The sequence below is a fragment of the Moschus berezovskii genome, chromosome 1 (genome assembly GCF_049115385.1).
Source record: "Moschus berezovskii isolate FMDL1 chromosome 1, NW_MosBer_1.0, whole genome shotgun sequence".
NCBI classification, from domain to species: domain Eukaryota; kingdom Metazoa; phylum Chordata; class Mammalia; order Artiodactyla; family Moschidae; genus Moschus; species Moschus berezovskii.
In genome coordinates, this window is record NC_142460.1 from 12575001 (window position 1) to 12602243 (window position 27243).

General features: G+C 39.1%; 1 protein-coding gene across 15 annotated transcripts in view; it reads right to left on the reverse strand.

Moving 5' to 3' along the window:
• Window positions 1-27243, reverse strand: part of TBC1D5 (TBC1 domain family member 5) — a 623629-nt gene that overhangs the window by 423074 nt on the left and 173312 nt on the right. For 2 of the 15 annotated variants that reach the window (XM_088835354.1, XM_088835346.1), the window contains one exon: window positions 17354-17473. The exons of the other annotated variants lie outside the window; for them this stretch is intronic. The gene's annotated coding sequence lies outside the window, so the exon portion shown is untranslated. The remainder of the gene's footprint in view (window positions 1-17353; window positions 17474-27243) is intronic. 15 annotated transcript variants of the gene reach the window in all.

The window sequence follows — 27243 nt, forward strand, 5'->3', positions numbered from 1 at the left end:
CTCAGTCGTGTCCGACTCTCCGCAACCCCATGAATCACAGCACGCCAGGCCTCCCTGTCCATCACCAACTCCCGGAGTTCACTCAAACTCATGTCCACAGAGTCGGTGATGCCATCCATTACAATATTTTTAATTAAAGCAAAATACTGGAAACCACCCAAATGTTCAACAACAGGAGACTAGTTGAATCAACCATGAACAACTACTCTTCCCTTGCTTTAAACCCTATCATTCAGCCTACTACGGTGGGTGTAGTATCTTCTGTTTATAAGACATGTGCTATTTTTATAGACAACTTTCACTCACATGTCTCTTAAATTTAAAGACACTTCAAATAAAATCCCCACTCCACAGGAGCATAAGTATATCTGGTGAGAAAAGACTACAGGAAGTAACCTAAGATTTAAATGGCAGCCCACGGTCATTATAAAGAGGTCAATACAAAAAGTCCTTTACCAAAGCCCATTGTTTACCATTTTGCTAATCCATTCTTTTAAAAGGAACTCACCCCAAAACATTTTCTGAAAACAAAAACAAAAAGAGCCACCATGGTTTATGTTAGCTCACAGAGGAGTAATTTAGGAAGCTTTGCTCAGAGCTCTACAGGAAACCGGTAACTAATGCAATCAGTGACCAGAGCTGATCACTGGCTGATCACTGACCAGAGCTGGTGCTTGTCCTGAAAGGACAGGGGAAAGGTTAAAAAAAAGTACTAGGAACTTTTATCCAGGAAGCTTAGTTTGAACACATTCTGGACAAGAAGAATAAGAACGTGTGATATTCAGGAACATGTTCTAGAAAAGTAACAAAGATTGATGACAAATGAATACACAGGTTCTTCACCCTCTCCCAGCATGGGAGAACTTTTCTGCCATCTGGGTGCTGAGTAAAAGCTTTTACACAAATGGGAGCCAAGCTAGATCTGAAAGGGTGTATAACAAGGTGGATATTAGAAAACACATCAACTTCCTCCATAAAATCTTTCCATTCTAGTGTCACTGACTCCCTTCTCCTTATAAATACTACAGCTATTCAGTATCTGTCTTCATTTTAAGTATTTACAGTGATGTTTTTCCTTACTACCACAAGCTGATAATGAACGTAGTAAGCTGAACTATACAAAATTATTGATATTTAAGCTTCTTATCTACCAAAAGAAGGCAATCTCCAATGGTTTAAACTTCCTTTTCATTACCATCTTCTCTTCATGTCTAGTCAGTACCCACCGGAACTCAGGTCCTCCCTACTGCTTCCCATGATATATGATAGCGACCGAGCCTGCCTCCAACACCACCGTGCATACTCTCTACACAACTGTATCCACAAGCACGGGGTTGATCAGGACATGCCTTTCTGCATATCTTTCTCTCCTGCCCCCAAACGCTTATTAGAATGCAATGGATCACAAGTGATATTTTCAAAGGATAATCTTAAAACAGAGTTGTTTATCAAAAGAGCGACTCTTTTTCAAATTTTATAATTATTTTTATTAAATAACTACTTAGAAAAACTTTTCAAAAAAGATTGTTACAGATTATAAAATTCCTTAACAGCAAGAATACTGGAGTGGGTACCCTTTCCCTTCCCCAGGGGAATCTTCCCAAGCGAGGGATCGAATCCAGATCTCCTGCATTGCAGGCAGATTCTTTACCAGCTGAGCCACAAGGGAAGCCCTAACAACAGGGAATGAGCATTATTAACTGACCTTAGAGCAATAATTTACATACAAAAGTGAGTTAGACTCACTGACCATTTCTATTTTTTTCATAAGTGTGAAAAGTAAGAATAGAAAAAGCATAAACAAGCAGAAGGAACATTTAAGACATTGGTAAACACATACATAGGAAAAGTTGAAGCAAATAAAAATTTATTGCTTAACATGAATGAAAAACATATGTTGATAAGCGCTTAAATTACTAGTAAAACAAGTATTGATTCTAACTATCACTGGTTACAAAACCAGAAAAAGTGAGTGCAAAATCAAGAATTAATCACAAGAAAAATGAAAAAATTTTCCATGAACAACTTTTAAAACAAGATAAATATAAGTGTATTTAGGAAAAGAACAGTGTATTAAGGAAAAGAACAGAGTGGTGGCTACTTATCTCTCAGGGCTGCTTTGACACACAATGGCTTAAATGAATTAACATTCCCAGTTACACGTAATTATTCATGGGATTAGAAGTTTGTGTGTCAATAAGTGTATGTTTTTATATATAAATATATAAAACCTTTCTATAAAGTGTCACAACGTGCACTGATCCTAGCAAGCATGAAAATGGAAACATTTTGCTCACTTTTCACTGCAATTTTCACTGGGAGTCACCTTCTGGTCTTTTCTTTTTTGGTATCTGAGCATAAGTAACTGCCATAGAAAGTTAAAAACATTAGAAGGTAATATTTTACATAAGATAATTTGTCAGGCATAAATATTAGAAATTTAAGTAAAACAGGATACAGATACAGAGAAAGACACAGCCATATACCAAAATAAAACACAGTGATCCTGGACCCTTAAGGAAAGGTCAGTCCTGGCTTCCTGATTACCCAGCAAACTATGTTACAAAAACAGTAGAAATTCTCATGATACAAATTCTTCTCTCTTGTGAATTAGAGTAACCCATTTACATGGTTATAATAGCTATTAAAAAGCAAAATTCAACTGAGTAAATTTTAAAGATCTTACTGGTTTTATCCAACAAATACAAGTTGGGCACCATCCCATTTAGCAGACAGAAAGGAATGCCAAGGAAGTGTATAAAAACGAGAGATTTTTACATGCAGAAGCAAGCAGGAAGAAGGAGGTTTACCAGGCACCTAAGACTGGTTACGGCAAGATCACCCCAATGTAGGACTTCCCGGGTGGAGCCAGTAGTGGTTAAGAAACTGCCTGCCAATGCCGGACAAGGAAGAGGTGCAGGTTCAACCCCTGGAAGATACCTGGATCCCCTGAAGAAGGAAATGGGAACCCAAGCCAGTATTCTTGCCTGGAAATTCCATGGTCAGGGAGGCCTGGCACCCTACAGTCCACTGGGTCGCAAAAGAGCTGCACATAACTGAGTACACACATACATTCTTCGTTAGGGGCGAGCAAGAGTCTAGTGTTTAGTAGGTAATTCTTGACTGACTAGGTTAAGATTTCATTTCTGGGAGAGCCAAAACTAAAATTAGTTGTCTCAGTTTGGTTACATGGGGCTTAGCATAACTGACTCCATTTGGGGCCTGCTGTCTTGTTTTAATACAGCCAAATTATTCTTTCTACCTATAAAAAATTATTACAAGATTAGACTTTTTTTCAAGAACCCTAGTTTGCCAAAATTCTATTTTAAAATACCTTAAATCAACAAACTAATACTTTATCCATAAGGAAAGTCAATTCTAACAGTGAATCTTTAATAAAATTAAAATCATGTTCCCAAAACCTCAGAGGATTTGCTCTCAGAATGATCTTAACAATCAACATGTCTATTCAAATTGCAGTTTGATTTTATGGAAAAAGAAACTCTACAGAAAACACAAACTTAACAGACTGCACAATATAAAATTAACACCTTACATTCAGTTCAGTTCAGTTCAGTCACTCAGTTGTGTCCGACTATTTGCGACCCCATATATCACAGCACGCCAGGCCTCCCTGTTCATCACCAACTCCCAGAGTTCACTCAAACTCATGTCCATCGAGTCAGTGATGCCATCCATCCATCTCATTCTCTGTCATCCCCTTCTCCTCCCGCCCCCAATCCTTCCCAGCATCAGAGTCTTTTCCAGTGAGTCAACTCGTCTCATGAGGTGGCCAAAGTATTGGAGTTTCAGCTTTAGCATCAGTCCTTCCAATGAACACCCAGGATTTATCTCCTCTAGAATGGACTGGTTGGATTTCCGTGCAGTCCAGGAAGAGTCTTGGAGTCTTCTCAAGAGTCTTCAAGAGTCTTCTCCAGCACCACAGTTCAAAAGTATCAATTCTTCGGCGATCAGCTTTCTTCACAGTCCAATTCTCACATCCATACATGACCACAGGAAAAACCATAGTCTTGACTAGACGGACCTTGGTTGGCAAAGTAATGTCTCCACTTTTTAATATGCTATCTAGGTTGGTCCTAACTTTGCTTCCAAGGAGTAAGCGTCTTTTAATTTCATGGCTGCAATCAGCATACAATTTAATATTAATAATGGCTAAGACTGTCTGAATGAAATTGAGGGAAAGCAACATTAATAGCACACCATCAATATCAAAGGGGCTTCTCTTTTTAAAGCTTTCAACAGTTATACACAGAAGACAAAACTATACTACAAGGACAATCGACTTCAACGTGGTCAAAAATTAACGGTCACAAGCAAGGTTGAATTCACGCAGTTAAATCTGGCGATTTTTTACATAGCCCCATAACAAATTACTGGTTATGAACAGCAGACCAAAGGTAGACGAGGAACACAAGGAGAAAGGGTGCATTACAGTGCTGCTGCTGCTGCTGAGTCGCTTCAGCCATGTCCAACTCTGTGCGACCCCATCGACGGCAGCCCACCAGGCCCCTCCATCCCTGGGAGTCTCCAGGCAAGAATATTGGAGTGGGTTGCCATGTCCTTCTCCAATGCATGAAAGTGAAAAGTCAAAGTGAGGTCGCTCAGTTGTGTCCGACTCTTCGCGACCCCATGGACTACAGCCCACCAGGCTCCTCCGTCCATGGGATTTTCCAGGCAAGAGTACTGGAGTGGGGTGCCACTGCCTTCTCCACATTTCACTGCCAGAGGTTAGCAAACTGACTCTGCAAAGGGCCACACAGGTATAATTTTATGTTTTGTGGACCAGTCTCTTTCCTAACTTACTCAATTTTGATATAAATAATAAGCATGGCTATACTTCAGTAAAGCTCTATATACAGGCACTGAAAATTAAATTTCAAATAAATGTTCATGTGCCACAAAATATACTTATCTTTTTTATTTTTTCATTAAAAATGTGAAAGCCTTTCTTGGTTTGTGTGCTGTACAAAAGTGGATGGCACACAAGACGAGGCCATGACCCAGATTTATGTCAACCCTGTTCTCAGTCATATGCAGAATCACACTGTCTCTTAATCACATTGTTGAAAAAGAAACTAGAATCTTTCCTAGAACATTTGAAGAAAACACTAAAAAATTTGATTTAATATTTCAATATAAAATATTTAAACCACAAGCAAAAGAAAAATAAAAGTTGTTTACAAATGCCAGTGTGAACATTTGAAAATTTGCATAAGGAATAGTGAAAGTCACTCAGTCGCGTCTGACTCTTTGCGACCCCATGGATTATACAGTCCGTGGGATTCTCTAGGCCAGAATAATGGAGTGGGGAACCTTTCCCTTCCCCAGGGAAATCTTCCCAACCAAGGGATCGAACCCAGGTCTCCCACACTGCTGGTGGATTCTTTACCAGCTGAGCCACAAGGGAAGCCTGAAAATGAAGTGCTTGTCTGCTGAAACCCAGGAAAGAGAGACAAAGGTAATCTTAATACATTGTAGAAATGTAGAGCCCACATATCCTGACCACGAAACAAATCTAGAAATTTCTAATGTCAAAAAATACTTGTTAGATAACCAGAAATTGAAATAAAATTCACTTCTCAATGGGTTACATAAGGAAAACATTACATAACAAAGGAAATAACGACTGGACACATTAGGCTTTGCACATCAGTGCTGCCAAAGTTAAAGTGACAGAGAGGTGGTACCTGCCTCCTGATGAAAGAAACCAATAGCACCTACAATCTTGCCTAAGAAATTAAGCCTAAATCCAGTCAAGTTCTGGTGTACCTGCCAACCGGAAGAAAATACAGAACAGAATGTTTACTTGGACCATGAGAACTCTATGGGTCAAACAGCCCAGATTCTTCAGAAGATCATTTGTACAGAAAAGAAAGAACTGGAGAGAGGAACTACAGGCTAAGAAAGACTTAAAGGCAAAGACAGTTTTTAAAAAATTAGGCAACACCCAACTGTTGTGCCTGGACAGGACTATGTGGGTGAAAATTAAATAACTTATTATTCTGAAAGTCAGAAAAGTGGCTAATGTGGGAGAGAAAAGGATGCTTAAAACACATGGAAGGGTTTCTGCAGGGGCTGGCAAGATCCCTGCTTGACCTGGATGATCACTACAACCATGTTTCTCTTATAATAACTCACTAATATAGATATATTTCTTTCTATAGTTTTCTTCAGCAGGATTCCATTTTTACAATGGAAAGGTTAAGAACAAATTAATTAAAGCAAAAAAAAAAAAATCCTTAACTTTTTTTTAGAAAGAGAAAAGAGGACACACCATATCCAAATAGGCGTTTTTTTTTTTAAATACAGGGGTTAAAAGGAGCACTATCTACAACTTTGTGTCCCAAAATGTGAAGAGCCAAATAAAAGGAAAAAGAACGATGTGAAATGGATAGGTTTCTAAATCCACACTCTGAACTGTGCTATGAAGATTCTGAAGACAACCCAAAATTTTAGAAGATAATTAGAAATGCAGTAAAAGATTTTCCTTTAATATCACAACATCCCTCACTCCCAACCAAAGGCACTATGGGTAAATTTGAACAACCCTTAAAGCTATTTCAAATCCTAAAAGATGATGCTGTCAAAGTGTTGCACTCAATATGCCAGTGGATTTGGAAAACGCAGCAGTGGTCACAGGACTGGAAAGGGTCAGTTTTCATTCCAATCACAAAGAAAGGCAATGCCAAAGAATGTTCAAGCTACCGCACAATTGCACTCATCTCACAGGCTATCTGGAGAAGGCAATGGCACTCACTCCAGTGCTCCTGCCTGGAGAATTCCATGGACAGAGGAGCCTGGTGGGCTACAGTCCATTGGGTCGCAAAGAGTTGGACACAACTGAGCAACTTCACTTTCACTTTTCACTTTCATGCATTGGAGAAGGAAATGGCAACCCATTCCGGTGTTCTCGCCTAGAACGTCCCAGGGATGGGGGAGCCTGGTGGGCTGCCGTCTCTGGAGTTGCACAGAGTCGGACAGGACTGAAGCGACTTAGTGGCAGCAGCAGCACACGCTATCAAAGTAATGCTCAAAATTCTCCAAGTGAGGATTCAATAGTACATGAACCATGAACTTCCAGATGTTCAAGCTGGATTTAGAAAAGGCAGAGGAACCAGAGATCAAACTGACAACATCTGCTGGATCACAGAAAAGCAAGAGAATTCCAGTAAAATATCTACTTCCGCTTCATTGACTATGCTCAAGCCTTTGACTGTGTGGATCACAGGAAACTGTGGAAAATTCTTAAAGAGATGGGACTACCAGACCACCTCACCTGCCTCCTGAGAAATCTGTATGCAGATCAAAAAGCAACAGTTAGAACCGGACATGGAACAGACTGATTCCAAACCGGGAAAGGAGTATGTCAAGGTTGTATATTGTCACCTTTCTTATTTAACTTATATGCAGAGTACATCAGGCAAAATGCTGGACTAGATGAAGTTGGAATCAACGCTGCTGGGAGAAATATCAATAACCTCAGATATGCAGATGACACCACCCTTATGGCAGAAAGCAAAGAGGAACTAAAGAGCCTCTTGATGATAGTGAAAGAGGAGTGAAAAAGCTGGCTTAAAACTCAACATTAAAAACGCTAAGACCACATTCTGTAAAGCAATTATCCTTCAATTAAAAACTGAATAAATTAAAAAAAAAAAATAAGATCATGGCATCTGGTCCCATCACTTCATGGCAAATAGATGGGGAAACAATGGAAACAGTGACAGACTTTACTTTCTTAGGCCCCAAATACACTGCAGGTGGGGACTGCGACTATAAAATTAAGAGACACTTGCTTCTTGGAAGAAAAGCTATGACCAACACGGACAGCACATTAAAAAGCAGAGACGTTACGTTACAGACAAACGTCTGTCCAGTTAAAGCTATGGTTTTTCTAGTAGTCAAATACGGATGTGATGGTTGGACCATAAAGAAAGCTGAGTGCCAAAGAATTGATGCTTTTGAACTGTGGTGTTGGAGAAGACTCTTGAGAGTCCCTTGGACTGCAAGGAGATCCAACCAGTCCATCCTAAAGGAGATCAGTCCTGAATATTCTTTGGAAGGACTGTTGCTGACGCTGAAGATGCAATACTTTGGCCACCTGATGTGAAGAACTGACTCATTGGTAAAGACCCTGATACTGGGAAAGATTGAACGCGGGAGGAGAAGGGGACGACAGAGGATGAGACGGTTGGATGGCATCACCGACTCGATGGACATGCATTTGAGCAGGCTCTGGGAGTTGGTGAAGGACAGGGAGGCCTGGCATGCTGCAGTCCATAGTATCACAAAGAGCTGGACATGACTAAACTGAACCGAAAAGTTAATAATTCCTACTATAAATAACCTGTAAGCAAGGGAAATGTCCCAAATTATTTTATGTTAGCATGATTTTGTAACACCAAAACATGACAAAGAGAGCACAAGAATAAATGAACTCACAGGATATCATGACCAAGAAGGGTTCTTTCCAGAAATGCAAGGGCAATTTAATATTATATAATCAGTTAATAGATTTTCTAAGTAAGCTAAAGAAGAAAAGATCATAATATCACTTCATTAAATGTAGCAAACGTTTGATAAAATTTAATAGTCATTCCTAATTAAAAAACGACCTAAGCAAAAACAAACAAACAAAGAAACACCTTCCATTCCTTAATAGAGCATTTGTTAGGGTAGAAAAGAAACACAAATAGCAGATATAATGGTAAAACATAAATGCATTACTTTAATAGATAGTCAAGATATTGGCTATTTTGTTCAATACCGTTAAGGAGATTTTAGCTACCCCAATAGGTCAAATATACAAAACAAGAAGTATAAAATTTAAAAGGAAAAAAATATAATTTACAACTGTCATTTATCTACAAAAACATGTTAAAAATGTTTTTAATTTATAAAATGCTTAAAACTACAAGCATAAAAAAAAAATACCCGAAACTGCTTGAAAGTCAGTAAGTATTAAAGTGCAGTGCCAGGGACTATACCGAACAGTAGATGAAGCACAAAGAAAATAAAGGAGCTCTCCCTGGACAACAGCAGCGACAACCGTCATACACTGTGAAAAACACTGATGGAGAAAATGTGCGACTCGTTTGAAAGGTGTAAACAGTGTTTGATTAAATCAAGATGCACAACATGTTCCTGGATGAGAAGACTCGTTATTGAGACAATATAAATTCTCCTCAAAGTAATCGGTACCTCTAATGCAGTACTAATAGATATTCCAAAGGGACTGTGAAGGCAGAAAGTGGCAGAGTGAACAAACGTACTGAAGCCCTAAACTGCCTGAGCACACCTAGGATTTATTTAAGCCGCACACAATGAAGGAAATAGCTTTGCAAGATGGAAAAGCCACAATAGATCTATAGTTATTTAAACGTGTAAGATCTGTATAAGGAGAGATAAACACATTAACAGATCAAAATTAATTCCAAAATAGATCCATGCTGCTACTGCTGCTAAGTCACTTCAGTCGTGTCCGACTCTGTGTGACCCCAGAGACGGCAGCCCACCAGGCTCCCCCGTCCCTGGGATTCTCCAGGCAAGAATACTGGAGTGGGTTGCCATTTCCTTCTCCATAAGGAGATCCATAACTATATAAATATTTAGAATATGACTCAGGGGCATTTGTTGATGGATTGAATATGATAATTAAGAGTTTTCTGGTTGCACAACTGCAAAGAAAGATATTACTTACTGAAACTAGAAAAACTAGAAGACAACCAAACAAAGCAAGAACAGAATAGATTTAACTGTAGATCTGCTGAATCTGAAGAACTTCTGGAAAAGCTAAGTACAGAAATGCCACGTACACAGTAAACGTACATAGTGAGGTAAGTGGATGTGGGGGTCAACAGTCCTCTCGGCTGGAGCTGCCAACTAGAGAGTCACGCGAAGGTGCTTCCTGAAGTCCTGGAAGATGATGGAGAAAGCACTGGATCTTGAGAAATGCAAACACTTAAAAACCAGGCAGAGGAAAAGAAGCTCAAAGAGATACGATAATCAATCAGGAAACAATCAGGAATGTGCAGTATCACAGAAGCAAGAGCAAAACAAATTTCAAAACGAAGAAAAGTCCAACCTGAAGTACTGAAAATGTCTGCTGTGATTATCAAAGCACATTCTGCCGTCTGAGAAGAATTCCAACAATGAACCTGTATTTCAAAAGCACCTTTAAAGGGCTTAGATAGATAAAAAGTTTTAAAAGAAAATAAAAGGAGAAAGACAGAAAGGTATTAAAAATGGAAGGAGGGTAATCCAGAAGAACATACAAACAAGAAAAAATGGTCGTCTCTGAGGAGAGAACTATAAGTAGTTTTAAACTGTACACAATCCTATGTTGCTCAACTGTAATATCTTTACCAAAAACATGGAACGCCTACATGTCAGCAAAAAATAAAAATCATTTATTTTGGGGAGGAGGGGATGGGGAAAAAATGAATAAAACGGACTTCCCAGACATTTTATTTAAAAAAAAGGTTATTATTTAAAAGTCAAAAAAAATTCACAAGGGCCCACATAGATCCACAGCATTCTAACTCTTATTACAGCCACGTCCTATGACATGAAATGCTTTTATTCATTCCTTCAACCGGAGTCTATTATGACCCCTCAACTGTGCTAAAAACACTAGAGGCAAAAATATAATTCAGATACTGCCCTTAAGCCACAAGAGCTAACAGTAAAGAACACAGAAATGTAAACACGTATTTTTAATTCAACATGACAAGAGTATAAACAAAGTGCCAAGAAAGGAGTAAGTTAAGGTATTTGATAGAAGAAAGACAATTTGAACTGAATCTTGAAGAAACGTTGGGTACGAGCTCCAGTCAAGGTCATCTTATTCAAAGGAAGCAGAAAAACAAAAGCAGAGACATGGAAAGAAATGTCTGAGAAGCCCGAGCACTTCTAAGAAACTTCAAGTCTCCACCCACCCACTCCCTTCACCAGGCTTCTTGTCTCATCATGGGTGCCCCACCATCAGTGAGGAGCACCTCATCAAATCTTCATCTCTATCTGAAGCACTCAGCACAGGAAAATGCTCTTTTTTAAACTCTGTAGTTAAAAACAAATTAGCGTCCATACGTCAATTCATGACTTCTTAACTCTTAAACACCCTTCTCACGCATTGTTTTTAACTTTGAACCCATCACATTGTATAGTGATACCCTACAATTGAATGAAATAAAAAGAAAATAAAGAATCCAAAAATCCAATGAGGTTTAAAATCAGCATCAAACAATAAGACTGATTCACCAACAGCCACATTTTGCTAGTATTCATCTACTGCTATTTTAAAGAAAGAAAGAAAGAATCTCAGTAATACCAGAAAAATCATCACTATTGCCATCTTCTTTGGGAAAGTTATATATGTACATGGGTGGTGACTGAAATAAAGGTCTTTCCAAGGGATAAAGTGTTAGCCAAGAGTTGAGGGGAAAAAAAACCCCACAGAAAATCGCGTTGCTAAAATAAAACAGCATTTCTGCTTTCACTATACTATTTCTGTTAAAAATCACCAACCATTTCTTCATTCACTATTTCTCCAGATTAAACAAAATATATCTATTCTCTATTTCATATGCTTCAGAAACAAAGAAATCAAGTTATCTCGTTCCGTTATAAAAGTAACTGTCTTTTCTTTCATTTAAAATGAATTAGCAATTAATTTAACTTATACATTTCAATTTAGTTTTCTGTTTTGTGTGGAAGTATGCCCATGTTACATCTGATAAATTTTGCTAAAAAATATATAATACCACAGTTTCACAAGGAATAGAAATGCTAAAATTCAGACTTTCAAACTACAGCTGCTGCTGCTGCTGCTAAGTCACTTCAGTCGTGTCCGACTCTGTGTGACCCCATAGACGGCAGCCCATCAGGGTCCCCCGTCCCTGGGATTCTCCAGGCAAGAACACTGGAGTGGGTTGCCATTTCCTTCTCCAATGTGTGAAAGTGAAAAGGGAAAGTGAAGTCGCTCAGTCATGTCTGACTCGTAGTGACCTCATGGACTGCAGCCTACCAGGCTCCTCTGTCCATGGGATTTTCCAGGCAAGAGTACTGGAGTGGCTTGCCATTGCCTTCTCCGCAAACTACAGCTATATGTACTCTAAATAACAATTTTCTCCTTTGATAGTCTCTTTAATTACTGTAAGTGGAACAAAGCATCCTTCCTACATTGTAACATTACAGCACAAAATCTGAGGTCAGATTTTAAGCACTCAACATTCTAGGGGGAAAAGCCCATGAAACTAAAGCCTCATGACAGTGAGCATTCCTGTCACATGGCCACTTCATACACTGAGAGTCCTGTATCAGAGACCTGCAACAGTCTATAGTTACATGCGGAATCGCACACTCAACATTAAAACACCGCCCCTTCATGACAAATCAGTTATGACACCAAAAGACACTTCTAAAAATTGACAGGGTTTAAGTGGAGACAAACCAAGATATAAAACTGAGATAAAACAAACCCCAACAATGCTGCTTTCTGAAGGTAACATGGGTGACAGAAGGCCATACTGTTGAAGATCTGACACAGATCAGGAGGCCCTTCCAGAGTGAATACTGAAATGAGCAGAAGCGGGGCTGGGCCTTTCACTTAATTTTTGCTGTAAAACACTGGCCAAGGTTTATGGCCTAAGAACTTGAAGAAATGGCAACCAAATGTGCTTTTAAGTCAGTGCTGTTAAAGACTAGAATACATTTCAGACAGAGGACATAAGATTGAAAAGTTAACACTGAACCCTCTCTTCCTTCTCCCCCTGTCCCTCCCCACTCTGGGATTTTCTCTCTCTATACACGCATGCATATGTACATTTGTGCAACTAATTCATTTTAGGAAGCTGAATTACTAACACAAAATTTTATAAAATCTTCTATAAGCAGACTTAGAAGGCCATTCTATTTCGTTGACATTAACTTTTTGAATATGGAAATCCAGCAAATCAACTTCACTAGGCACCAGAGTCTGCTTTTAGATATTTTGGTAAACAAAAAATCTTGTCTTCCTGTTAAAAATTCAATAGGCAGAGAAGGAATGTCTTTGAAATAAATAACTGAATCATCACCCTATTATTTCTCAGACCTTAAACCATTATCATATATACAAACATTCCTTACATCTACATTTTTACCAATAAATAAAATTCTGATTCCCTGTTGCTATCTTACCAAAATGCACTAAACCTCATATATAGAACTGACAGTACATACTCCTTAAAAAGAAAGAATCCTGAAATAATCCACTTTGTTTCTAAACAGACATCACTGTCTCAGACATAATCTTCAACATTTCTACAAAATAATAACTATCAAAATTAGTGAAATGTTGCACAGTTCTTATTCGGGAGAACACCCTGACTAAAAAAGACCACTCACTAATAAAGTGCAACTTAATAAATCATGTGGAATCTTATTTTGTTCAAACCCTTACTAACTCCTAGCACCATCTGTTACCATCAAAACTATATGACAAGATATGATATATAATTAATAGGTAAACAACAATCTAATTAAAATGGACAAATACTCCATGTTCCTGCCATTTGGGAGCTCTAATTACAGACTAAATTTTAAGCTTGAATTAAATATTTAAGCTGGAAAATTAACTTTCCTTCTCGAGCCTTGAATACATTAATACAGATATGTGAAGCGACTTCCTGATGGGAACTTAAACATGTAATTTAGTTTCATCAAAGCAGTTACTAATTGTTAAGCAGCAGTACCTTACCATATGTACACAATAGCTATTCAGAGCTGAAAAGGTGGCTGCAAAGCACCCCTCTGCAACCCTTTCCTGACATAAATATAAAATGTATATACAGCACAGCAGTAAATATACACACTGAAAATAAATTACTTCCAGTCTTCAGCTTTCAACCCTTCTCGAAGACAATTAGAAACTGGTCTAAATAAACAAAATATACCTATATTCGACAAGGCAAAACCACACAAAAGTAAAAAAAGGCCAGAAGGACAAAAAGAATCCAGGTATAAAAGTCTAGCATAACACAAAATTAAAGACCCTGACCTACTGAACCAAAATAACAAGTTAAGACAGAATACTAATTCTTTTATTCCTATTTGTTCCCTTCATAGAATACAGAGGACTTTGGTAATAATGTTCAAGGGAGCATTTAGAAAGATGACCACTTAAAGGTGAACCTTTTTTTACATGTTTAACTAATTTTTAATGCATGAAGAAAAGATTCAGAAAAATGACCTTAACAAGCACCTGTTTAAGAAAATAAATTCTATAAGAATATCAGAAATATACTAAATTGCCAATTTATACCAAGCAAACAGAGAAAATGACAAATCCCTAAAAAAGGTATATATCACTCTTTTACAAATAAGTTATTCTAATTCTTCATAAACATAAAAAGTGGCAGGTCAAATATATTAACACAGGTTGGTTATGAAAAGAGAACACTGTCATTAAATATTTCGTTAAGCATTAAATAGCAGTTAACTTCTAGGCTATATTAAAATTACTTTATTTTTATAATTACACAGAAATAATAATATAATGCACTGCTTAGGCCAACGAAAAGTATGAATGCCTGCTTACATTAAATTTCCTGCTTGAAATTTTCACCAGAATTTAAGTGATATAAAATTTAATCATAAAAAGATCTGCATTTAAGAATAAAAAAGAGCTTCCTGTTCCACTTTGACAATGCGTGCTTAGTCTCTAAGTCAAGTCTGACTCTTTGCAACCCCATGGACTACAGCCCATGAGGCTTCTCTGTCCATGGGATTTTCCGAGCAAGAACACTGGAGTGGATTGCCATTTCGTCCTCCAGGGGATCTTCTCAACCCAGGGACTGAACCCGGGTCTCCTGCATTGGCAAGTGGATTCTTTACCACTGGGAAGCCCACTTTGACAACAGGAAATATATTTACTATTTTATAACTCATCACTCTTATTCTTGGATCTGCTTAAGAATAAGTTTGCCTGTTTTTGTCTACCAGTATTTCCTTATATATATATCCTTTCCAAAAGCTGCCAATACTCTACTAGTGCTGAAATTTTTACTCATGTGAATTACAGAACATTTGAACCCTAGAGTATATTAGTGATGCCTAACTATGTGATTATGAAGATACTTCTCTAATTTCAAAAAATAAACAGATTTGTTATAAAGATGTAATGTACAGCATGGAGATATATTCAATATTTTACAATACTTTTGTATGGAGTATAATCTATAATCCAAATACTATGTTGTATGCCTGAAACTAACATAACATTGTAAATCAACTATACTTCAATAATAAAATAGTGTATACATACATATTTTAAAGAACAAAGTTTCTATAAAGTTTATACATGGGGAAAAAAACAAATATCTGCTCTAAAAACAGGTAAGTGAATATACTCTCAGTATCTGAGAAAACACACTAACTAAATCCACAGATGTACACGTGTTTAAAGATGCTTTGTCATTTCCCTCAAGCTTCATAATGATTTGCAGCCACAGACTTGCAAACACCCACAGAAAAAGCAGAGCACTCTTTGAACAGTCCTCTGAAATGAGTATTTATTTCCACGTTATCCTGTATCACAAAGAACAGCAAATGAAGGACAGTCAGTAAGTATTACTGAGAGAAAAACTTTCCTAAAAATTGATTTGATGGATACACAAAACATAGCATGGTTCTTGTTTAATACTAAATCAGTAAACTGGAAGGAAACAGAAGTTACTCCATAATGCAGGCTAGAAAAGTCTATTCAATTTTATTTAAGATCTGTATGCTGTAAAAGTACACGCCATGGAATTTACTATGATGACAACTATATAGATATGAAATTCATGACATATTGATTCAACATATTGAACTGATTTTTAAAACCAATTTATATAAATGATTATAATAGTCTATATTATGTTTAGCCTTTGAGGCATATGGTAGTAAATTTGAATTCAATTTTAAATAAATTTACATAAATATAAAAAGTTCAGTAATTTTTATCCACACTGCATATGAAACAGAACAAGTTAAAAAACAAGAGACTGTACTTTATAAATGCACTTGAGGCCAAAGTGCAAACAGGCCAGAAACCCAAGTTTATTTTTTACAAAGAAATTAAAAAAATGACTGACTTTCATAAGACAAAAAAAGAAAAAGAAAGTCATCAATGGGGAAGGTACTACTGAATACTAAGAGGTAAATATTTATATCAATATGCATAAAATATATATTTAGCAGTAAAAAATGATTTACATTTACTATATATTCTACATAAAAATTAACATAATTCAAAAAACTTCACATTGATGTATGATATACATATATTTAGATGGAACTACTAATTAAGATAGGAATACAGTAAATCCCCTTTGAAGAATTTATGCAATTTACAAAATGCAAGTATTTTTAAAGGCCATCAAGTTTTCCTTGATAAGCACTACAAAGTCAGAAATTCTATCCTTTGCATAAAGACGGTTCTAAGGTCCCATCAGTAGACTGGTGTTCAGGCTCTGATTAACGTGGCGACTGAGTCAGGAAACATCCAGACTCTGGAGCACGGGGCACAGCCAGTGAGAAATTAAGCGGTCTTGATAATCAACATCTGCACCTCCACTTCTCATCTCATCCCTTTTCCACCAAATAATTAAATGCCCATACATGCAGAAATCCTAAACACATTAAGCCAAAACCAAGAGGACATCTAAATGTGGAGTTTATTAGTCTAGTGCCATCAGAGGCATTTCCAAATGACCATCATTCGCCAGTTGCTTGAGAGGAAACTACAGAGCAGACATGAGTCAAGCTCCTCAAAGCAGCACTGTTATGTGAGACTCTTCTCCCCATCCTGTCTCAGGCCGTGTGACTAGAACTCCAATCGCTCAGGCCAAACATTGTTCTGTTTATGACACTTCTTCTCCAACATTTTCTTCTGAAAATTTTTGAAATTCAGAAAAGTCTGCAAGAATGTTACAGTCAACATTCGTATACTCACCACCTAGATTCTAATAACATTGATGTTTTACTTTAGTGGTTTTATAATTTACTTATCAAGCCATCAGACCATCACTTTCTTAAGCATTTCAAAGTTGCAGATGCTATGAAACTACTTTTTCAACATCTTATGCAAATACTTCCAAATATACAGAAAAGGGAACACCCACCTAGACTCTTGAGTTCATTTTAGTATATCTGCTTTAGCACAGTGTCCATTTATCTGTCCATCATTCTGTCAATCCATCATATTGCAGGATTTTAATTACCTCACTTACTGGTTGTCACTCTTGACTCCATTCTGCAAAAGGACAGCTACTGAAAAGCTGTTTGCATGCATTCAAAACTGCTCCCTTACCTTCACTTCTTTCAGTTCAAGAAGTGTTTAGCTACACGTGCTTCGAACGTTTTTTCCCTCTCAATTCCCTGTGGAGCATGAGGACAGAAGCCCTTCAGGAGAGAGCTCATTTGTTCTCTTCTGCGAAAGAAAGAGAAAGACACCGAGGGATTTTCCAGGGTCACTAGACAAACTGAAGAAACTCAGAAAGCTAAGTTCTGTGGGGAAAATAAACTATGAGCTCTAGTTACTCAAGACACTTGACAAGTGACTTTGAAACTTTACTTTGCAGCAAAGTTAAGGCTACTAAAGCTAAGAATTTATGATACTTTTATACGTATGCACGGTGTGTGATTCTATGATGCATACATTATACAATGTGATTATATGATGTATAACTGTCATTTTTTTGTTAGTAAAAATTTCACTCCCAATTCACATGATGGAATTTATGTGTATTTTATGTGTATTTCCTGAAGTTTGGCTATTCATCTAAATGAATACACCACTTTATCTCCACAATGCTCTCTATCCTGAGTCCCTCAATCAGAACAAGTGCTTTCAAACTCACTGAAAGACCTAGTCCTTTGACTTCAACCCCCTCCGCCCTTTGCAGTGTCCCTTCCTCTCCTATCAGACGGAACTAGACTATCTGAGGTCTTCCCAGTACTGTGTCCTCTCTCACCCCGTGTCTATCAGCTGCGTCTTTCCTGAAAAGCCTCGGACACTAGCTCAGGCTCAGCCACCTTATCTGATTCCCTGCTCCACGTGCTGAAAGCAGAGGACACAATCAACCAACAGGAAGTCCCTCCACCCCTCGGCCAACTGAGACACAGCGGCTGTTGGGAGGGGCACCCTGAGAGAAGCTGCTGGAAGGGGCGCTGTCTGCTCTGCTGCCTGCAGGCTCCAGCAGGGCGCTCAGCCTGCAGAGAGAGGGCCCACCTCTGCAGAGCAGCGGGCGCCCGCCACAGTCAGGCAGGAGGGCTCTCCCGCCACCGGCCGGCTGGGACCTCCCCAAGGGCGCCGGCATCTGACTCCCCCGGCCTGCCTTCCCTCCTCTCCTCTCATCACAGGCGTCACGGGTGCACTGCGGTCTGAAGCCTTCCCACCTCACTCCTGACCCCCTCTCTCCCTTACCTCCCAGAGTCTCCCTCCACCCCAGTACATCTCTTAAAACTTCCACATCCATCTCGGCACCTGCTTCTTGGGGGACCTGAACTCTCACATGCACTGCTTTGCTGTTTCTAGTCTTACCCGTTAAAAAACTCACCCTCCTCCTATAAAAATGAACCCCTCCACTAGTCTTGGCCCCAAACCTGTCCCATCTTTTCAGACTTCAATCAACAATACGCCCAAACAGAGGTCATCCTCTTCCCCTTCAAAATGCTCCTCTTGGGCTCATCATCTACGAAAGACACCACCAAGCTACAGCCGGGTACCTGTATTTTCATCTTGACCCTCTCACCTCAGATCGGTTGCTAAGTCACTTCAGTCGTGTCCGACTCTGTGTGACCCCATAGACGGCAGCCCACCAGGCTCCCCCATCCCTGGGATTCTCCAGGCAAGAACACTGGAGTGGGTTGCCATTTCCTTCTCCATCAGATCGGTTAACCCCAGACAATTCTACCTCCTATATTAGCCCCTTCTTCTCACTTAGCCCCGACTCTGATTTACTCCTGACTCCCTTACTGCTGTCTCAAATCTTCCCTGACCAACTGCAACAGTCTCCTAACTAGTAGCCTGGCTCTTGAGTTCTCCCTCCAATCACTCAAATGCTTAAATGTCACTTAAGGGCTCTTTCTAAAATTCAAATCTGACCACACTCTCTGGCTTAAATTCCTTCAGTAAGTCACAACGCCTAACACTGAGGTTCTTTCTACCCCATCTGTCTGCCCTGCTCTTTACTTTTTTCCTCCAAGACAGAAAGCCCAAATTCTTAATGTATAATCCACAAGACTCTCCAAAGCACTAGATTTTATATCCACAATCTCAGGTGTCAACATTACCCACCATGAGAACTTGAACTATGCGCAGTTCCCCAATACAGTTTAGCTTTGCAGTCATCCCTGGCCACCGCGGGCAGCACTTCCCTCACAGCTCAGTCTCTGCCTTCTCTGGAAGCCTCCGTGGAGCCAGCCCCCAGGCCCACGTCCACGCTGCTTTAAGTATTTTTTCCTGCTGTCTACAATCTCCCACCCACGACGCTCTCATCTCACTAGATGGTAATTTAGTGCCACTCCCTTCTAGAAACTGCCAGTTCCTAGAAGAAGAAAGAATCATTTTAACTTGTTGATCCTAGAATGCTGTTTGCAGTAATAAGTAAAAGTTTTTCTGGACAGAAGTCTTTTCAAGAAAGGAAGAAAGAAAACATTCTTACTACCTCAATAAATCTATGGATTATTTTACAAAATAAATGTGATTCACACTTGCTGGTTTTCATCTTCCCTCCTGTGATGGTTAATATGTCAACATGACAGGGCTAAGGGATGCCAAGGCAGCTAGCAAGACATCACTCTGAGTGTGTCTGTGTGAGCTTCTCTGTGAAAGATCAGCATCTGAACTGGACTGAGTGAAGATGCCAACCTGAATGGGCGTCACCCAACACATCCACGGCCTGAACAGAGGCAGAGGTGGAGGAAGGGCAGACTCGTGCTCTGAGCGAACGTAGAGGTGTCTGGACTCAGACCTGGACTCAGTCCCTTCCTCCGTCCCCCCAGTTCTCAGGCCTCTGGACACATCATGAATCACACAGTGCAGACGTTCCTGGTTCTTCAGCTTGCAAACGGCACATCAGGGGACTTCTTAGCTCCTAGGTCACATGAGCTGATTTCCGTCTTTTATACACATAGATCCTTTTAGTTCTGTTTCTCTGGAGAACTCTGACAAATACAACCCACAGTCCAGGAGGCCAGGCCCCTGTAAACTGTTTCCCCAACATTTCTGGGAGTCCTGTTGAAGAGTTTCACGTGTGTTCAGAAGCCAGATCAGTCAGCTGACGGTCACCTCCCTGGGCACATCCACCAGTCACCCCTCTCTGTGCCTTTTGGGTGATCTCTGAGGTGCTGGTTCCTGTCCCTCCACACTGACACACTGAGCTTGGGCGGGCGTCACCTATTTCCCCGCCCAAGTGCTGAGGTCGCTCTGTCCTGCTGATCATGGGGAGGCGCCTGTCCCCCGCAGGCACCACCCTCTGCAGCCCGCCTCCCGCGGGCTCCAGGAAAGCTGCTGTCGCCAGGCAGCACGGCTATGTACCGCCCGGGGCGCCCCCACCCAGGGGCAAAGGGGAAAGCACTCCTTCCCCTGGGCACTCAGTCTAGAGCCCACACCTGCCGTGCCGCTTGTCCCCAAGCATCCCATGATGCTGCTCCTTATTCCCCTACTCTTTCTAAACGTCTTCTTCTCACAGCTCAGGTATCTTCCGGCTCCACTGACACCAGGCCGGAGAGGTCGGGACCAGAAAGAGAACAGACCCCTGCCGAACTCCGAAACGTTCCTTTCTCAGCAGCTGAGACGGCATCGCCATGTCTGGCTCTTTACTCCTTTTCTTTTTAGAAAAACTTCCATTTTGTTCCTACACCGTAAAGATGTGGCTGAACCCCTTCAAGGAGCACAAGCAAAGCCCACGCTGAGGACATGCTACCAGGAGTCTTAAACACTAAAACAGAACACACAACTTTCAAAACATGCAATGCCTTTTCGTGCTCCATGCTTCTCATATTTAATATATTCCATTAAAAACTCTCCATTAAAACTCCTAAATAATGTGTCACTCAAAGCAGCTTTCCCGCTGACAAATGAAAGCCTCCCTTTTGGGGAATTCTTTCACAAATTAACCTTTATATCTGAACTCGAGTATGATTAGGCCGGGGGCCTCCGGTCACCTGCCCCGCAGTGTCAGGCAGTGGCAGGCCTCCCATCAGCTGGGATTCCCAAGGTGCTCCTGGATGAACACCAGCGGGGATACAATGGCCAGAAAGAGGCCCGCACACAGGAACCCCCCTGCCTGGGGACACCAGAAGCCCTTTCCCTGCCCAGGGAGGGTCCGTTCTTCATGCCAGGAGAACACGAGGGAAGAACAAGAACTCTTCCGCCAAGTTCCACACTGGATTCAGACTCTACATTAGAGAGTAATTCGGACCAACAAAGAAGGAAATGTAAACACGACAAAGAATGGACTACGGAAAAAAATACTGCAAATTCTCTGAAAACAAAAAGCAAATTTTTAAAGAAAATGTGTAATGAATATAAAGATTACCGACAGTTCAATTTCATTCACAAATTGATATACACTTAGAAATTAAATCCTTGGCTATATAAATGATGAATAAGCAAATAATTTCTGATTATATATTTCTTACCACAAGCATTTTATGAAAGAAAAATTTCCTGAAAGCTCCATCACTAACAAATTCCAAAGTGTTCAGTCACTAAAAATAGAGCTCCTTTTTTTTTTCTGATCTATTTTAATACTTTTAGCCATCTCATAAATAGAATATTTTTTTGGATTTTAACAACCAATCCTCCTAGAATTTTTATATTATGGTAAAGAAAAAGTATGTGTGTGTAAGGGAGGAAGGGGAAGAGGTTTTAAAAGAATAAAGAAAATAAAAATGGAAAAGGATTGAAGCACTACTGAATATTGTAGATTTCAGGTAGTTTTAAGCACTGGATAATTTTAATCTAGAAAGGCCTCAATTCACTTATAAATATATTTTAAATAATAGTACACTATTTCCTTAGAGAATCTGGATGGTGGCATTTTTGAAATAAGCCAGGACAACATGGGGGAAAACACCCTTTCCTTATGTTGCATTTATTCAATTTGTGGGCTCCTACTGCAGGTGGTCCTTCAGACAATAATATAAAAGACTTCTAAATCAAAATGGATAAATATGATCATTTATTTAAAATTCAGGCAGTTTTTTAAAACTCTATTTCTATTCAGAGCGTCCAATTATCTACAAGATATATACAGGCTGCAATACAAGCCATTGTGATTGATTGATTGATTTTAAACAAAAATACTAGCACATACATACACAAAATGAATCTTATCTCCCTTCAAAATATCCATTTTGGGCAGCTATACATCAATTCCACTGAATTTGAAAAGAGGCATTGCTAAAATACTTTGATTAATGGATCATGTATACATCTTCCCAAGGGGACTATTTCAAAGGGAATAACACACATTTAAATAAACAGGCTCTGATACACTTATTTAAAAACTGACCTTACTAATTTATGGGCAAATGTAATACAGAAAACAACCTTTAAAAGAAGTAAAGTTCTCAACAACTAAAATTCCCTTTGAAATTCACAAATTCAAAATAAGTCTTCTCCTGCCACTCACCAGTAAGAAAAAGGATGCTGAGAAGGGGTAGAAAGGTAAAGTATTATAAAGTCAAGTTAGTGTGAAAGGCCATTGTATTCAATGCCTTTTGGAGAATTAAATTACCTACTGAGGGAAAAGGGAAAACCTCCAAATCTAGAGTAAGCATTCTGTAACAAACAACAACAGATTCACTGAGGGTATCCTTTAAAGTCTGCAATACACATATAAACTCCTTTTAGCTATGTATTTTTAGCTGTAGCATATACAGTATATGTTCTAATTAATGAACAGCACTTAATCATAAAATGCAACCCATGCTGAAATAATAGTACTTGCAGAAAAGCAAACTACTGTCACTTATGGTTTCCTACTTAAAGGACAGCAATTTTTTACTCTCTGTGGTGATTTGAAATAGGTACAATTAAAAACTAACTTATAATTACTGTATCTATGCATCTATAGAAACATCCACATATTTTCAAATATATACATTTTCTTCAATTTGTCTTAATCTTAAAACTGTTCACAAAGTAATTTTTTTTAAAAGAATTTTAATACAAGGCATGTAATTTTACCCTATTTTGTTTACTTGTTATGAAAATGGATACAAAATAAATACTCTGACCACAAGCCCTGGGTGTTCAACACCTTCAATCAAACCATGCAATTAATATGAAATTCTAAATACAGAATATAATGCCACATAAATAGTATAACAGCCAAGTCCTGTCGAAAAAGCCATATGTTTTTTCCCATTGTTCAAAAAAAGGAGATGACTTCCCGTCACTTATGTTTCTGATTAGCAAGGTGATTTATGCCACAATCACTAAAAATGCCAGCAAGTGAATGAGAAAATGCATAGTGACTGCACCAGATGTGCACAATAAACAGGAATCCCACTGTAATCTCTGGTACTTCGTTTATATGAAGGTAATGGAGGAAACACTCTTGGATATGGCAAAGTCACTCTTTTTTTACATTTGACTATAAATGATATGAAATAAATTGTGTGTTTTATACTTTATGGCATGCATACATTGATAAATTAGGTAGTGTTTTGTATCCCGACTTATCTACAAGACAAACCTGGCTAAGATCATGGGGATTAATTGCTTCAGAAGTGTGAAATGCAGCTTTTCCATTCTTTTCTGCACACTCAGTGAAGAAACAATGATTAATCACTGTTTAACTATTCTCCTGAGGATCTACAAGATTGCCAAAGCAGGACTTATCCTCATAAATCCAAAAAATACAGGTTTAGATTTGTTGCCAACACCTGAAAGTACATGAACTTAAACCCATTTGTCATCAGATTAAAATCACATCAAAGTTTCAGAACCTCACTGGTTCACAGTTCCCTTTTAATCAGTGACTTCAACAAGAAATTAGATTAGCACAAAAGATATAACAAAAGCACGTGTACTTACAACAGCAATAATAAACCTATTTTTTAATTGTAAAATACCCTCAGCCTAATAATATCAAACATACTGCTGAACTTGAGCTGATAACCTCCTTAGTTAAATAACTAGTTCAATTTCTCTGTGCTATTTATAAAAACTAAAATATATGTTATCAGATGAAAAGTATTTTTAAATGGTTATTTCAAATGGAAAAATGACTACTTATTTCAAGAAATTTTATTCTTGACAGTTACAGCTGAAGGACAATTATGAGGATAAAATTATTTTGTTTTAGTTCCAATAGTACTAACAAAAATATTTTAGTCTTTATAAGACTTTACAAGACTAAAAATGTAAAATTTCAAACTTAAAGTCTATACTGTAAATGATCCAAAAATATGTAACACTTGAACAGAAGTACATGAGAGGTTTCATATATATTCCAAATAATTTAGGCTTTCAAGAATATCTTCAGTCAATATTCCCTACATACTGAAGAAATTAAGTAACTCAAGTCATTTGTAAAATTTTTAAAACATACTTTTAACAACAGAAAACTTATTTTGTCACAGTAATAAAATATTTGTATCATAATGGTCAAATTATAAATTAAATAATTTTTAAAATCCCCTTTAAATGAATCAGCTGTTCACAGACTACAAAGTATTCTTAAACAGGAATAATCTAAAATAAAAACTTCAAATTCTCTATGGGTCCTCTCAATTATAAAGGACCCATATTCAATTTGTCTAACCATATATTCTCAAACTCCAATACTTTGGCCACCTGATGCAAAGAACTGACTTATTAGAAAAGACCCTCATGCTGGGAAAGATTGAAGGCAGGAGGAGAAGGGGCAGACAGAGGATGAGATGGTTGGATGGCATCACCGACTCAGTGGAGATGAGTTTGAGTAAACCCTGGGAGTTGGTGATGGACAGGGAGGCCTGGTGTGCTGCAGTCCATGTGGTTGCAAAGAGTCAGACGCGACTCAGCAACTCAGCTGAACTGAACTGATTTATATGTTCATCTAACTTCTCCCTTCCATTTCATGATGCTCCTTTCAAGTCTACCAGTTTCCAAAGAGACTAGCATAACTGCAAGGAACAGGAGGTGAAAGTGTTGGTTGAGTTCACCGTTTCATGTGTCTTTGTAAAAGTGAATAAGGAGAAGAGAAAGCAAAGCAGATTCTATATTTTCCACATTTCATTTTTATCTAGAGTTGGCAGTTTCTCCTTTATCAAAAAGTGAGAGTTATGTCTGCTGATATGTGTACACTGAAAACCTAGAAAAATTCACAATGATCTTGGCAAAAAAAATAAAAAGAAAATTTGATTCTCCTTACATCATCCAATTTAAAAAGCAGAACATTATAAAATGAAATATTTAAAAATTATCTGAGTACCTGCCATAGAGTAAACAGTCAATAAATACTTGTTAATCAGATGAACAGGTGAATTCAAATTGATTCTACTCGAAAGGCAGAGAAGGCAACGGCACCCCAACTCCAGTACTCTTGCCTGGAAAATCCCATGGACGAAGGAGCCTGGCAGGCTGCAGTCCGTGGTGTTGCTAAGAGTCGGACACGACTGAGCAACTTCACTTTCATTTTTCACTTTCATGCACTGGAGAAGGAAATGGCAACCCACTCCAGTGTTCTCGCCTGGAGAACCCCAGGGATGGGGGAGCCTGGTGGGCTGCTGTCTATGGGGTCACACAGAGTCGGACACGACTGAAGTGACTTAGCAGCAGCAGCAGTTACTCCAAAGGCTGATGACAGTTTAGAGTTCATGAATAGAGCACTGTCCTTTCACCTTTTCCTGACACTCCCAAACTTCTTCACTTAAAATTTTTTAATGCAATGAAAATATTGAAGAAAAACCATCCTTAAGTATTACTCAAAGTATGCCACTAACATAAAACCTCACAGAGACAGTAATTGTTTTGCTTAACCTAGAAAAACTGTTAGGATAGGCTTGGAGGTGGGGAATGGCCTTCACTAATAATTTGCAAAGGAACACAAGTGTGTCAGGATGAGATAGCTGGGATTGTAGACAACAAATCTGTACTTATCATGGGAAAGCCACTGCCACCGGTTTAAGTCAACAACCTAAACAGAGAAGCAAAGTCAGAGACGGCAAAAGGGCAGCCTACCGGAGAGACGTACACAAGACACCCAAGGAAGGAGACGGCAAGTGAAACAACGTTCAATAATAAAGTTATTTCACAGGGACTCAGCCAGGAAGACAGCGAAGGAGTAGTCTGTGACACACTACAAAAAGGAGAACTCCCTGAAGACCCTCCTCAGAGGTATTAGCCCGTGAAGTACTGGCTGGACAAAGCACAAATAACACTTACATCTCACATGTCAGGCCATGATACAGTGTGGGCACATGCCAACAAAAAGTGAGAGTGGACTTTCATTTTCGCTTAAAGGGAAATGCAACAAGATCAACCCTGCCTCAGAAGGAATCAGAATAAAGTTACAGAAGCCGAAGTCACCTTATTTCTCATCCTTACCCTGTTACAGTTAGTGGTCCCACAGAGGACCAAGCAGAGCGACGGTAAACCAGACACACCGACGCTCAGTGCACACACCCTCAGAAGACAAGCAGACACGCACATGAAGGAGGGGCCGCTCACAGTGTCTTCCAGCTGAGGGACCAAGGAACCTGTTCCAGGTTTTTGGAAAACACAGGGTCTGTAAAGAATAGAAACTAGTTATTTAAACCCACGAGGGGCTCACTGAAGGTGCTGAGAGGTTCAGGGGTCAGTCTGAGCACAGTATACGGTTGGCAGTCTGTCCAACGTTGCTAGGCATCTGAGAATTCAACCAAGCACGGACTGTGTACTACTATTTACTATATTTCTATGGAAAAACACCCATGTACAGGTGGACCTATGCAGTGCAAACCTGCCTTGTTTAAGGGTCAGCTGTAACTCTGCTACCTTTCCCATCCATTATCCTTCCTAACTTAAGCTCTACTATACGGGAACACAGCACCCGAGCTGCGTGAATCATGTCCCAAGATAGCATGAGCAGGTCTGACAGCCAGAGGGGGCGCAGCACTGCTCTTAAGAGCCGGGCTCTTGAGCAAGAAAGAGGAGGGAGCCTGGACTCCCTGAGTTCAGGTGCTAAGAGTCCAAGCTCCCAAAGCAGGGGCTGTGGGTCT